Source organism: Mesocricetus auratus, unplaced genomic scaffold (assembly GCF_017639785.1).
Source record: "Mesocricetus auratus isolate SY011 unplaced genomic scaffold, BCM_Maur_2.0 Super-Scaffold_100010, whole genome shotgun sequence".
Classification (NCBI taxonomy): domain Eukaryota; kingdom Metazoa; phylum Chordata; class Mammalia; order Rodentia; family Cricetidae; genus Mesocricetus; species Mesocricetus auratus.
The window spans coordinates 11055247-11067444 of NW_024429194.1; positions in this window are offsets into that span (position 1 = coordinate 11055247).

The window sequence follows — 12198 nt, forward strand, 5'->3', positions numbered from 1 at the left end:
TAACAGCTTTTGTCTCTGAGGATTCCTCAAGATAGGATTGTGTCTGAGGATTGATGGGACAGGATTGCTATTTCAGTCTGAGTAGAGGTAAGAGCTAGTGACTGGCTGCTTTGCTTCTCTGAGTTTCAGCTTGAAGCTTAAACCCCAACACAAGTTGGGATTTTTTATTGTTTTTCATGGTACAGGAGAGGAAGAAGCTAGAAAAAAAGGCTGATGGAGGAGCTATACAAACCGGTGTGACCCTGACCTTGACTAACATTCATTATTTTATTTATCATTATTAAAAATAAATAATTTATTTATTGTCATGAACAACAAATCAGAAAGAAAGAATTTAAATAAATAAATGATTAAGATATATCCTAATTACTTATTTCCCACCAATTTTAAAAACCAAAAAAATTATTGCATGTTTAAAGTCTATTATCCACCAAAATAAAAATATACAAATCTGAAAAAAAGCAAGAGTTTCTTGGTTCTAGTGTGGTCATTGAACTAACAAAAATAATCTATTATTACCATTTCACACACACAAAAATATAATATTTATATATCATTCTTATTCATTCCTACAGATAAATGTAGTGACCACTCTCATCACAGATTCTTCTCTTTGCCTGAAATGGAGACTGTCACAAAAAGGAGACAGAATGCAGAAATCAATAACTTGTGAAAAGCTCATCTTCAATGGACACATCTACATCACAGTTCATTATAGAAGTGACCTAAAGCTATGATAGCAGAAAGTTTTCTGTGAAAGAGAGTCTCCAAGAAGTGGATAAACTACCAATGTGATATCAGTAGACATACTAATAAGGGAAGGGGAAAAATCTATGGGACTATGACTACTGGGAGAAGAAATAGCCTCTCCCAAAGATGAGCCCCTTTGGTGGTTATCCAGTGAAAAGTGGTTAGCCTTGAAACCTTGTACACAACAAAAAATGGGCTCAGCATTTACATACTTGTTTGTACATGTGTAGATATATACAAGTATGTAAGAGATATGCTCAAAGAAAGAGAGGCTAGCAATCTAAGGACATGGGGACACGGGGCCTGCTTGAGAAAGCATAGCTGGGAGTTCTTGGAAGATGGAAAAAGGAGTTCTGAAACGTATGAATTCTATTTGTTTTTAAAATAATAAGATGTAAAATTAACAAAGCATCAATGGAAACAAACTAAATAATATATGATCAGTGGTTTGCTTGAAAATGAATGCCATAGAAATAAATGAGATTCTGTAGAATATACTAGCCAAAAGTTTGAAGACAGTGGATACTATGTTTAGAAATGAAATGTCCCCACAGGCCTCTGTCTTTTTACACTGGCTCCCAGCTGATGTTAATGTTAGGGAAATGTGTGCAAATGTTTGTGCATTGTAATCAAGAACAAATCCAGAGCCATAGACACGGGGATGGAGGCTTATAGTCTTCTTTGCTTTCTAACCTGAGTCTCTTCTTCTAGATAATTAAAATGTGAGCAATGGGCTAAATCATGAACTGCCTGTACCATGCCATATCAGCTATGATGGGATGTACCTCCTAAAAGAAGCAGTCAATAGAAATTCACTCTTCCTTTAGAAATAGAGAAAAAAAGAGTTAGTTTTTAAGATTAATTTTCTCAAAGTAGCATCAATTTAGAAAATAATGCTACAGCATAGAATGTCCATTCCAAAGATGAATCAGCAAGTGACAATGAAATATATGCATTTAGATATCTAATTGGTAGCAAGCACTTTCAAACATGCTAGGTTTAATCTTCCTTTCAAGGTAACTCTCCATTTTCATCTTACCATATGCTCATTAATAACTTTGGAGAGGAAGAAAGACTAATTAAAAAAGATGTTTCACTATACATCTTAATAGTTATAAACACAGATTAGTACACTCAATTACCATAATAATACTATGTAGTTGTTTCCATACAGGATTTTTAAAAATATGTTTCTAATTTTACAAATGAACAAAATTAAACACAGAATATTAAAGTAAGAGTTTGTGCTGAAATAGGAAATATCATGTGGGTAGAAGAGAAGCCATTTTGAAAAGTTTATGAATTAGTTTGAGACCCAGTTATATTATTGATTGCCATTAAAAATAGTAATGTAATGAAAACCCCATGCAAACTATTTACTTATTGATAATTATACTGGCAAATACTACAAATAAGTTTTAAGTTTTATTTCTTCTTTATTCCTATATTTGCCCCTGAAAGCCCCCACTTACAGTCTGATGTTAAAAACTGCAGAGAACTTGATGTGTTAAGTCTGGTAATTAAAGTATCGTTTGACTTATGATAGAGAATGTAAAGAGTAAAAGTTGATAATGGGTCACTTTCATGGTAAAGCAAAAGAGGAGAAGGACCACTTGAACAATGGCCATTATGGTGGGCTCAAGGCTTATCTCACTATTTGCTTTGATGCATTATATTATCAAATGGTTACAAAAAAGCAGCAGAGAAACACAAATGCCTACACCACGCAGGCTAAACTTTGTAGTCGTTTTCATGGGATTGTCCATTTTGTGGTTTCACTCTTATAAGATATTAGAAGAATAAATAAATTGAAAATATTGTATCAATTTAAACAGTATTTCTTTAAGACTTGTAATCATATTATAACATTATGAAACCTATGATCAACCTAACTAGACCCATATTTTGATTACTTCTTATTATGGTATTGAAGAAATAAAAAAGTACATATATAAATTCAAATGTCAATAGGCTTACACCTGGCATGAAGAATGTTTATTAAACCACCAATGGAAGAAAAGACAACCCTAATTTACAAAGTGTCATTAAAATAAAATAGAAATCAGTGTAATATAGTACAAATTAAACAATTATTGAGAACATAACACCATTTCTATAAACACAACATCCTGGATGTGATGGTGAAAGAAAGCCATCAGGATAATATTCAATAATTTCAGTTCTTGTTATGAGAAGCTTTTTCTTTGCTAGAAGCTTTCCCACCTGCCTGGTTCCAGAGCCGCATCAGTCCCAAATAAACACACAGGAGGCTATATTAATTATGAAGCTGTTGGCCTTGCTTATTTCTTACTGGCTAGCTCTGCTTTGAGTAATTACCCCATAATTATTAATCTAAGTATGTCTCTTACAGGAGAATAGTTCCGGGCTCCTACCCCGTGGCATTACATGTTGACTCTCTTGTGTTTCTCCTTCCCAGAATCCTCCTAGCCTAGCCCCACCTATCTAGAGTCCTATTGGCCAGCAGTAATTTATTGTCATATACACAGGACTTCCCCAACATCTCCTCTTTTCTGTTTAAACAAAAAGAAAGGTCTTAACTTTAACATAGTCAAATTGTATATGACAGAACAATTATCAAGTAAGAACACAGTTATAACATTTTGTCTATTAACATTTAGTAAGATCTAAAGAAAATATCATCCATCCCATCCTTGTGAGTCCAAAGTCTTATATGTAGCTTATCTTTTATCATAACTAAGGAAAACTATAATTATAACTATCTGTCTTCAACTCCATCAAAGACCACAGAAGGATAATATATAAACACTAGGATTGACAGAGACATCTAACTGCCTGGACAGTCACCCGAAGTTCCTCTGTAACGTTGGGGCATCCATCTTCAGCCCATAGGCCACAATGTGTCTGGAACACTTCTCAGCAAAGCAGGAAATTTCAAACTGTCTATCTGCGTTGGCAGTCTGTCAGTCATTTTTCTTTGTCCTGCAGAAAGTCTCGTAGACTCTTCATCAAGCAGGAACCCTGTAAGACTGAGTTCAGTAGTCACTTTCCTGTGGGTCCTGCATGTCCAGATGATACAACAACAGTCAAACAATCTAGGCAAGAGCAGTTTCTTGCCCAAATGGCTAATCTTGCCATGTTGAAAGCAAACTTTATAACGAGTTTCTTCGATGCCCATCTTCCTCTCAGACGTAATTGGTGCTGCCAGGATCAGACATTTCTCATTGTCAAGACAAACCCTAAACCATTTTAAATGCCATGTTCTGAAGGTCTTTGAGAGGTTTGAAGACTGTCCATCTCAAATATATTTCTGTATATCTAGAAACCTAACTTATGTAACTAGAAATTCTATTATAAGTACCTATCTATAGTCTGTATTCAATTATGCATTACGTTGTAAAAGATCAGTATAAGCACAATACTTAATCAAGAGGAGAAATATAAGCATCACAAAATTGACCTCGATTTTGTCTCAATAAATGAAAAACAATACCCATACCATAATTCCCCTTTTTACCATTAAAAAATATTGGCTGTGATCACTAGCCAATTATAAACAATCCCATTTAAATGAAAACAAAGATTTATAAACAAGATGGGAATTGGGACGTCGTTCATTCCAAACTGCTTCCTGCTGGAAGGGGGCGCTCTTCATACCATGGGGATCATGACAAAACACAGAAACCTGTATCAGTCCGTATTTTCTGGGCCTGTAAAACTGCATCATCTTAACTGTTTCAATTGTTGGAACATCTGGTCCACTGCTTCTGGGGGTCTTGGTTCGTCAAACCACAGAAGTCTGGAAGAACTCCTCAGCTTTTTATGTTCTGTGGAAACATAAGCAAAAACTCCTTTTCCGAGTAACATATCCTTATACTTAAATTTTGAAGTCAAGGCATTTTCAAAAGATAGAAGTTGGATTAATTCAGCAGCATTTATAATCAAGTGTACTTTAGCAGCAGTTCCTTCCTGAGCAAGCAAAATACTGAAAAACACAATAGTGTACAGTATCCAGACTCTCTGTGTATTTTCCATCTTTGTGTGGCTTATTTATTTATCTATTATTATTATTACTCTATTTCTTTCACTTTTGTTTATTTTTCTCTGAGACAGGGTTTCTCTTCGGAAACCTGCCTGCCTCTGCCTCTGGGGCAATTCCTACCGGCGTGCGCCACCACAGCCGACTTTTGCATTTATTTACCACTTTGCCGTTTCATTTTCTCTCTCAGTCTCATGTATATTTTTAAACACACTGTAAACCTTTAGAGGTTTTGTTCATCCAAGTCTGACTTTACTGTAAATCTTTATGTTTTTCTGGCCACGTGTCTTATCTGTAAAACCCGCTGCTGTTTTAAACTGCCGTTTCAAGATGGCGGGCATAAGCGTGACTCCAGCTTACCGCCTCAGTCCATGCTGACCTCCAGCAAAAGCTGCCACTTCCAGCTGTATGTACACACCTTTCAATCGTTAGCAGAGTCTCTTAAAACAACCTTGCTGTTTTTTTTTTTTTTTATGCCGAGTCAGGAAGACTCCAGTAAGCGAGCCACGTGAATCTCGGCTTGTCGCTAGCAAAACAGAGCACACCTGAGAAAAATGCTGCTACCAAAATCTGTGCTTCTCTCTGTTCTTCTGTTTTTAAAATTCCTTTAAAGCTTTTGTTATTTTGCGTGGAAATTCATGATCCCACTCCTGATCACCATTATGTTACGAGAAGCTCTATCTTTTGCTAGCCGCTTTGGTTATCCCCCGCCAGTCGCCTGGGCTCTGCCGCGCCAGCCTGGTTCTAGATCCGCATGAGTCCCAAATAAACACACAGGAGGCTATATTCATTATGAAGCTGTTGGCCTTGTTTGTCTCTTACTGGCTAGCTCTGCCTTAAGTAATTACCCCATAATTGTTAATCTAAGTATGTTTCTTACCGGAGAATAGTTCCCGGTGTCCTACTCCCATGGCGTCACATGTTGACTCTCCTGTGTTTCTCCTACCCAGAATCCTCCTGGGTTCCTAGCCCCACCTATCTAGATTCCTATTGGCCAGACAGTGCTTTATTAGCATAAGACTTCCCCAACACCCTGGCATCTCAAAAACCACTGCAACTTCAGCTCCAGGGGATCAGAAGTCATTTTCTGGACACATGTACTCAGAAGTGCATATATAAATCATCTCTCTCTCTCTCTCTCTCTCTCTCTCTCTCTCTCTCTCTCTGCCTGTCTCTCTCTGTCTCTTTCTCTCTCTTTCTCACACATACACATGCACATATTCCTGTGGTAGATATAATGTGTGTGACTTTTGATTATGCTGTATTTACTTAACTCTGTGAAGCTGTGTTCCTGTGCCTGACTAAAACAACAGGCAGTCCTAATAAAGAGCTGAACAGCCAAAAGAGAGTCAAGAGGAAGGATAGGAGGGGCTGGATGGCAGAGTTTATAAATAGGAGGAAAAATGAGGAAGAGGGGAGCAAGGAGAGAACTAGGAGGAAATACCAGGGTCCAGCCATCCAGCCAGCCATGGAGTTAAGAGTGAAAGTAAGATTTACAGAAGAGAGAGATAAAAGTTCAGAGGAAAAGGTAGATGGGTTAATTTAAGATAAGAAAAACTGTCTAGAAACAATCATCAATAAGAATAAACCCTTCTATGTGATTTATTTGGTAGCTGGGTGGCAGCCCCCCCTTAAAAAAGAAACAAAAAGAGAAAAAACCTCTTTACTACATAATGGCATACCATCATGGGGTTCAGATATATATCTAGAGCCTTACAAACTGGTGGTGGGGGTTAAGACACAGCTCCTTTAAGAGCCAGTAGTGCTAAATAGAACTAGAAACCACAATCTTAGTAAAATGTGCACACAGGTATGAGATTCCATAGCTGGAAAGGCTCAGTGCAGTTTTTGTCATAAACCACCAACCAGGCTGTGAGATCTAGGCTTGGCCTTCACTACCAGACCTGAGGGTGGGCAGAGAGCCACTGGAGGACCCAGGTGTATTAGGAAAATGCTTCAACAGGTTCCAATGTATTTTATAATGTACATACATATGATGGGGGAATTCCTTCTGTGTGTATGTTTGATTGGTGTAAAGAAAACACTGCTAGCCAATAGGGACGCAAGATAGGTGGGACTAGGAGTCTAGGAGGATTCTGAGAAATGCAGTTCAGAGTCATCACCATGCGATCACAGGAAGAGGATGCATGAGGCTGCGTCCTAGGAAAGATAAGTCCTTATAAAAATACATCTTAGTATGGATCTGATCCAGACCCCCTGAATGTGGGTGTCAGTGAGGAGGCCTAAGTAATCTATGGGTCCTTGGACAGGAGATCAGTATTTATCCCTGGCATTCAAATGGACTTTGGATGCCCATCCCACAATGAGGGATGTTCTCTCAGCCTGGACTCTTAGGAGGAAGGCCTAGGCCCTGCCCTGGTTGAAATGACAGACTCTGGAGATTCTCCATGGAAGGCCTCACCCTCCTTGGGGATCAGAGTGGAGATTGGGTGGGGACTGGAGGGATCTGGTGGGGATGGCGGGGGAGGGAGCTGGGACTGACATGTGAAGCAAGCTTGTTTCTAACTTAAAATAATGGAAGAAAAAATATATATTAGCAATTATGGGTTAATAATTAAGTCAGAGCTAGCCGATAAGAAACCATAGCAAAAGGCCAACAGCTTCATAATTTATATAGTGTCTGGTGTGTTTTGGGGGGCTAAAGTGGCAATGAGACCCAAGCAGGATCCTGTAACAATATGGTGCCAACAACGTGGTTATAAAGAACTTCCACTTGAAAGCTCCCCATGCTGGAAAGTCAGTGGCTGGCTCTGCTTTAACTTTAGCAACGTTCTTTAGCAAGTAAAAGACAAGTGGCCAGAAAAACATAAAGTTTAACAGTAAAGTCAGACTCAGATGAAGTAAAGCATAGGTAGCTTTAGGAGAGTAAAAGAAACAAGATGCTGAAAAAAAGTAAAGAAGAGAGAGTAGCTGGGTGTCGCACGCCTTTAATTCTAGCACTCCAGAGTCAGAGGCAGATGGATTTCCATATGGAAACTCTGTCTCAGAGAAAAAATAAATAAATAAAAGTAAAGAAATAGAGTAATAAATAAGCCACATAAAGATGGAAAATACATAGAGAGTCTGGTTACTGTATCCTATTGTGTTTTTTAGTTGTTCAATTGCTAAGGAAGGACGAACTGCTGAAATATACTTGATTATAAATGCTGCTAAATTAATCCTACTTACATATTTTAAAAATGCTTTGACTTCTAAATTTAAATGAAGGACAGGTTAATTGGGAAAAGAACTTCTGCTTTTGTTTCCATAGAAAATGGAAAGCTGTGGAGTCCTTCCAGGCTTCTGTGGTTTAATGAAGCAAGACCCCCAGAAATAGTGTCCCAATCGATCCGGCTTCTGAAACAGCTGATATGATGCAGTCTTGCAGACTACAAAAACCAAGGACATGGCCAATTTTCTGTGTATTGTCATGGTCCCCACGGTATGGACAGCATCCCCATTTAGCAGGATTTTTTGAATGAACAACGCCCAAATTCCCAAATATTGTTTAATTTTTTTTTCATTTATACAGGGTTGCTTAAATGGTAATGATCACAGTCAATCTTTTTTCTAAAGGGAAAAAAGGGAATATGATATAGAAATGACTACTTTGTCTTAGAATCCATTTTCATTTATTGATACAAATTTAAGGTCAATTTTGTGATATGTATATCTCTCCTCTTGATTAAATATTGTGTTTATACTGATCTTTTAAAATATAATGTATAATTAAGAACAGATTATATGTAATTACCTATAATAGTCAAAACTTATAGTTAGGTTAGTTAGGTTTTCTAGCTATACAAAATTATATTTGAGTTGATAGTCTTCAAACCTTTCAAAGACTTTCAGAAAATGGAATTTAAAATGGTGTAGGGTTTTTCTAGACAATGACAAATATCTTCTCCTTACAGCACCAATTACATCTGAGAGGAAGATGGATATCAAAGAAACTCATTATGGAGTTTGCTTCCAACATGGCAAGATTAGGCAGATTAAGAGACTAGGAGGATTCTGGGAAATGTGGTGAGGAGAGTTATCACCATGTGATCACAGGAGGAGGATGTATGAGGCTGGATCCTTGGAAAGATAAGTCCTTATAAAAATACATATTAGTAATTATGGGTTAATAATTAAGTCAGAGCTAGCCAATTAGAAACCATAGCAAATTGTCAACAGCTTCATACTTAATATGGTGTCTTGTGTGTTATTTGGGGGCTAAAGCAGCGAGAGGACCCAGGCTGGAATCTGCCAACATATATTGGCTTAAGAAAGAAAGAAAACACATATAAGCAGTTAGACAAAGACATAAATAGCTTACAAAAATAAAACAAAGTCTTGAAAGAGATGGTAAGAGTAAAGGAAAAAGACACATAAATGCGAATTACACAGAGAGTCTGGATCCTGTATGCAACTGTGTTGATTTTGAATTTTTTGATATCTGAAAAGCAAAGGACAACTGCTAAGAGACCTGTAATTGAAAAAGAGACTCCTTAAAACTCTATCGATAAATATTAAATCAGAAATGTATCTCCTTTCAAAGAAAATGAAGTCTTGTCTCTGTTCACAACAGAGAAAACTGAATTTTGAGATTATGCCAAAACCCCAAGAAACATTATCATATCAACTCTTTAGTTTTCTTTCAGGAAGAAGTTATTCCAAGGATATCTTGCTATTCTGACTCAGGAACTGACACAATCTTTTGCTCTGTTATTTACTCAAGTTTGTGTTATAGAACAATTTATTGCAGATTAGAAACACATGTCTGACTCTAGATGAGAACAAAATATACTTTGTTACCCGATAAAAAGAATAAGATATTTCATGGGGAAAATTCATGGATTTTCTCAGAGAAATATTGTATTGTGATGTGTTCCTGCAGTCTGAGCAGAAGCCAACTTGGTTCATGTAACCAACATTGCCATTGGTCTTGGTGGGAAGGTGATTCGATGTGAATATAAATGTAAATCTTGTGAGAAATAAGTATTTTCTCTCTGACCTAGAAATGTGTCATCTGCCTCCTGTCCAGGACTCTGTGGTAAGCCAAGTGATCACTTTGCAAAATGGAATGCTTTTACACCCCTCAAAGTTGTTGTTATTTTTCATTGATTGCAATGTATTATTTAAGATGAGGGCAGGTCTGGAGAACAAAGGGAGATTCCATAAAATACTAAAATGTCACAATAACTGAAATTTCCAAGGAGATTTCTGGAAATCATAAGGCTAGAAACTTGTTATTCTGGAAATTTCTGAAGCCACTTTCAAACTGAAGAGATTGGCTAAAGCAGCCAAGCTAAACATTCTATAAAGTACAAGTTATGCATTGAACTTAAATAATAGAGGAACAATTTTTAATCAAGTAAACATTATTAAATAATACTACTTAGAGGAGAAGTTTATAAAGGGAACTCCAGGATGGCCTGACAACTAATATACTCAGCAATATTAGTGGGTAAATATTACAAAATATATACAATATTCGTGAGCATCTAGAAAATTCTACAAAGGAGGGAATTTGAAAACATTCCCAAAGAAAAAAGAAATATGTGAAAATAAATCATAAAGACACATTATTTTAGAAACAGTGAATATGAATGAGTTCTTTGAAATCTGTCCAGAAAATGGGTCCATTGGTATAGGTACTTGCCACCAAGCCCAATTACCTCAGTTCAAAATATTGAGTCCATATGGTATAGGAACAGAAGCAATTCTCAAATGTTTTGCTCTATCCACCACAAGTGCCCCAAGACACACAGGCTCCCCAACTTCACCTACAAGAACACACCCAAACATATGCATAAGTTTAATAAAACTACAAAAAATTGTTCTTATATACTGAATTGTAGATCCACACATTAGAAGTCTCTGTACACATGGAGATGGAATCAACAAAATTTTAAATTAGAAACATCAGTAAAATGTGAAAAATATTAGAATATGTATTTGAGATAAACAGTCAATAAAAAGTCATAAGACATATGTGTAATTAATACTCACACATTGGGAAAGGAAGAATAAAAAGAATATTTATTTGAATTTTCTAAAACATCTCCCACACAAACCAACCTCAACTGATGTACATAGTGCAAGTAAAGAGAAAGTCATACCTAGCCACACTGAAAACCATTGAAGGAAACAACCAACCAACAACAATAACAACAAAACAACTCAGGGAAATAAAAATAATCTTAGGAAACAATGAAGTAAAGCAAGAAAGTGACTATTATCTTAAAATTGCAGAAAAAACAAAATCATATCATTAGGTAATTTTCTATCATGAAAAGTGATACTTAAGTTAATTTTAGAATTAGAGATGCAGCTTAATGGTAGACCCCATGCATACTTGTGTATAGACCACATGCATAATTGTGTTGTACATATGCAAACCCTTAGTTTGATCTCCAATACCTAAAAATGGCTTCATCTAGGATTACTAGTACAGGCATGTGATCTTAACACTTAGGAGACAGATGCAGTCCTTTCAATGTGAACCATGATTCTATAACTTATTATGGAAATGTATGTATATGTATATATATATATATAGTCATATGGAAATGGCAAAAATTTGTAAGCACAGTCACAAATTTAGGACAAATATACCTTTATGACTAAATCCATTATACTAAAAGTATAAATTACCTGACAAATGAATATGAAACATATGCACATGTTAGCTAAATTAATATGGAAATGAATTTATTTGTAGAATATAATTTATATGAACTTAATTATGTCCCTGATATATATTTAATAACTGAAAATCAGTCATTGTACTTGATCACATTATTAAAATAAAGGAGACAAACCTAATCAATTAATAGAGACAAAGTATGTTACTAAATTTCGCATACACTCATAATTCAAGCTCCAAGTTAAATGGTGATGATAATGATGATGATGATGATGATGATAGAGCGACTGAGATCTGAAATGAGTCATCAATAAAAGAAATAATAAACTAAACCCTAATTTTAAACACTTTTTGACTGAGAATGAGAACAAGAAAAAGATATTTCTAGAACCATTCTGCTCAATATTGCATTGGGCATTTAGTCAAAATGATAACAAGATTAAAAGAGATAGATGGAATAATAATTTGAAAGGAAGAAATTCTCATCATTAACAGAGTAAAACTGTGATCAAAGCAATTAGTGAGAAAAATCCAACTATTGATCATAAAGGAGAGAACATATAAGGCAATGCAATATCACATACTTGGAAATTTGGAGGTGTGGTCCTTCAGTGTTGGAACAAAGATAAATCCATCATTAATGTTGAACAACATAGCTAAGTATGACAAGCATGACATCTAGCTTGGTGTACTTATCGAGCAGGTACAAGGACATGGATTTTGTCTCCAGAATTAAAGTCATTAAAATCTGATGATGTAAGTGGGATGAAGAGATCAGCATATTTTAGGGAACCTT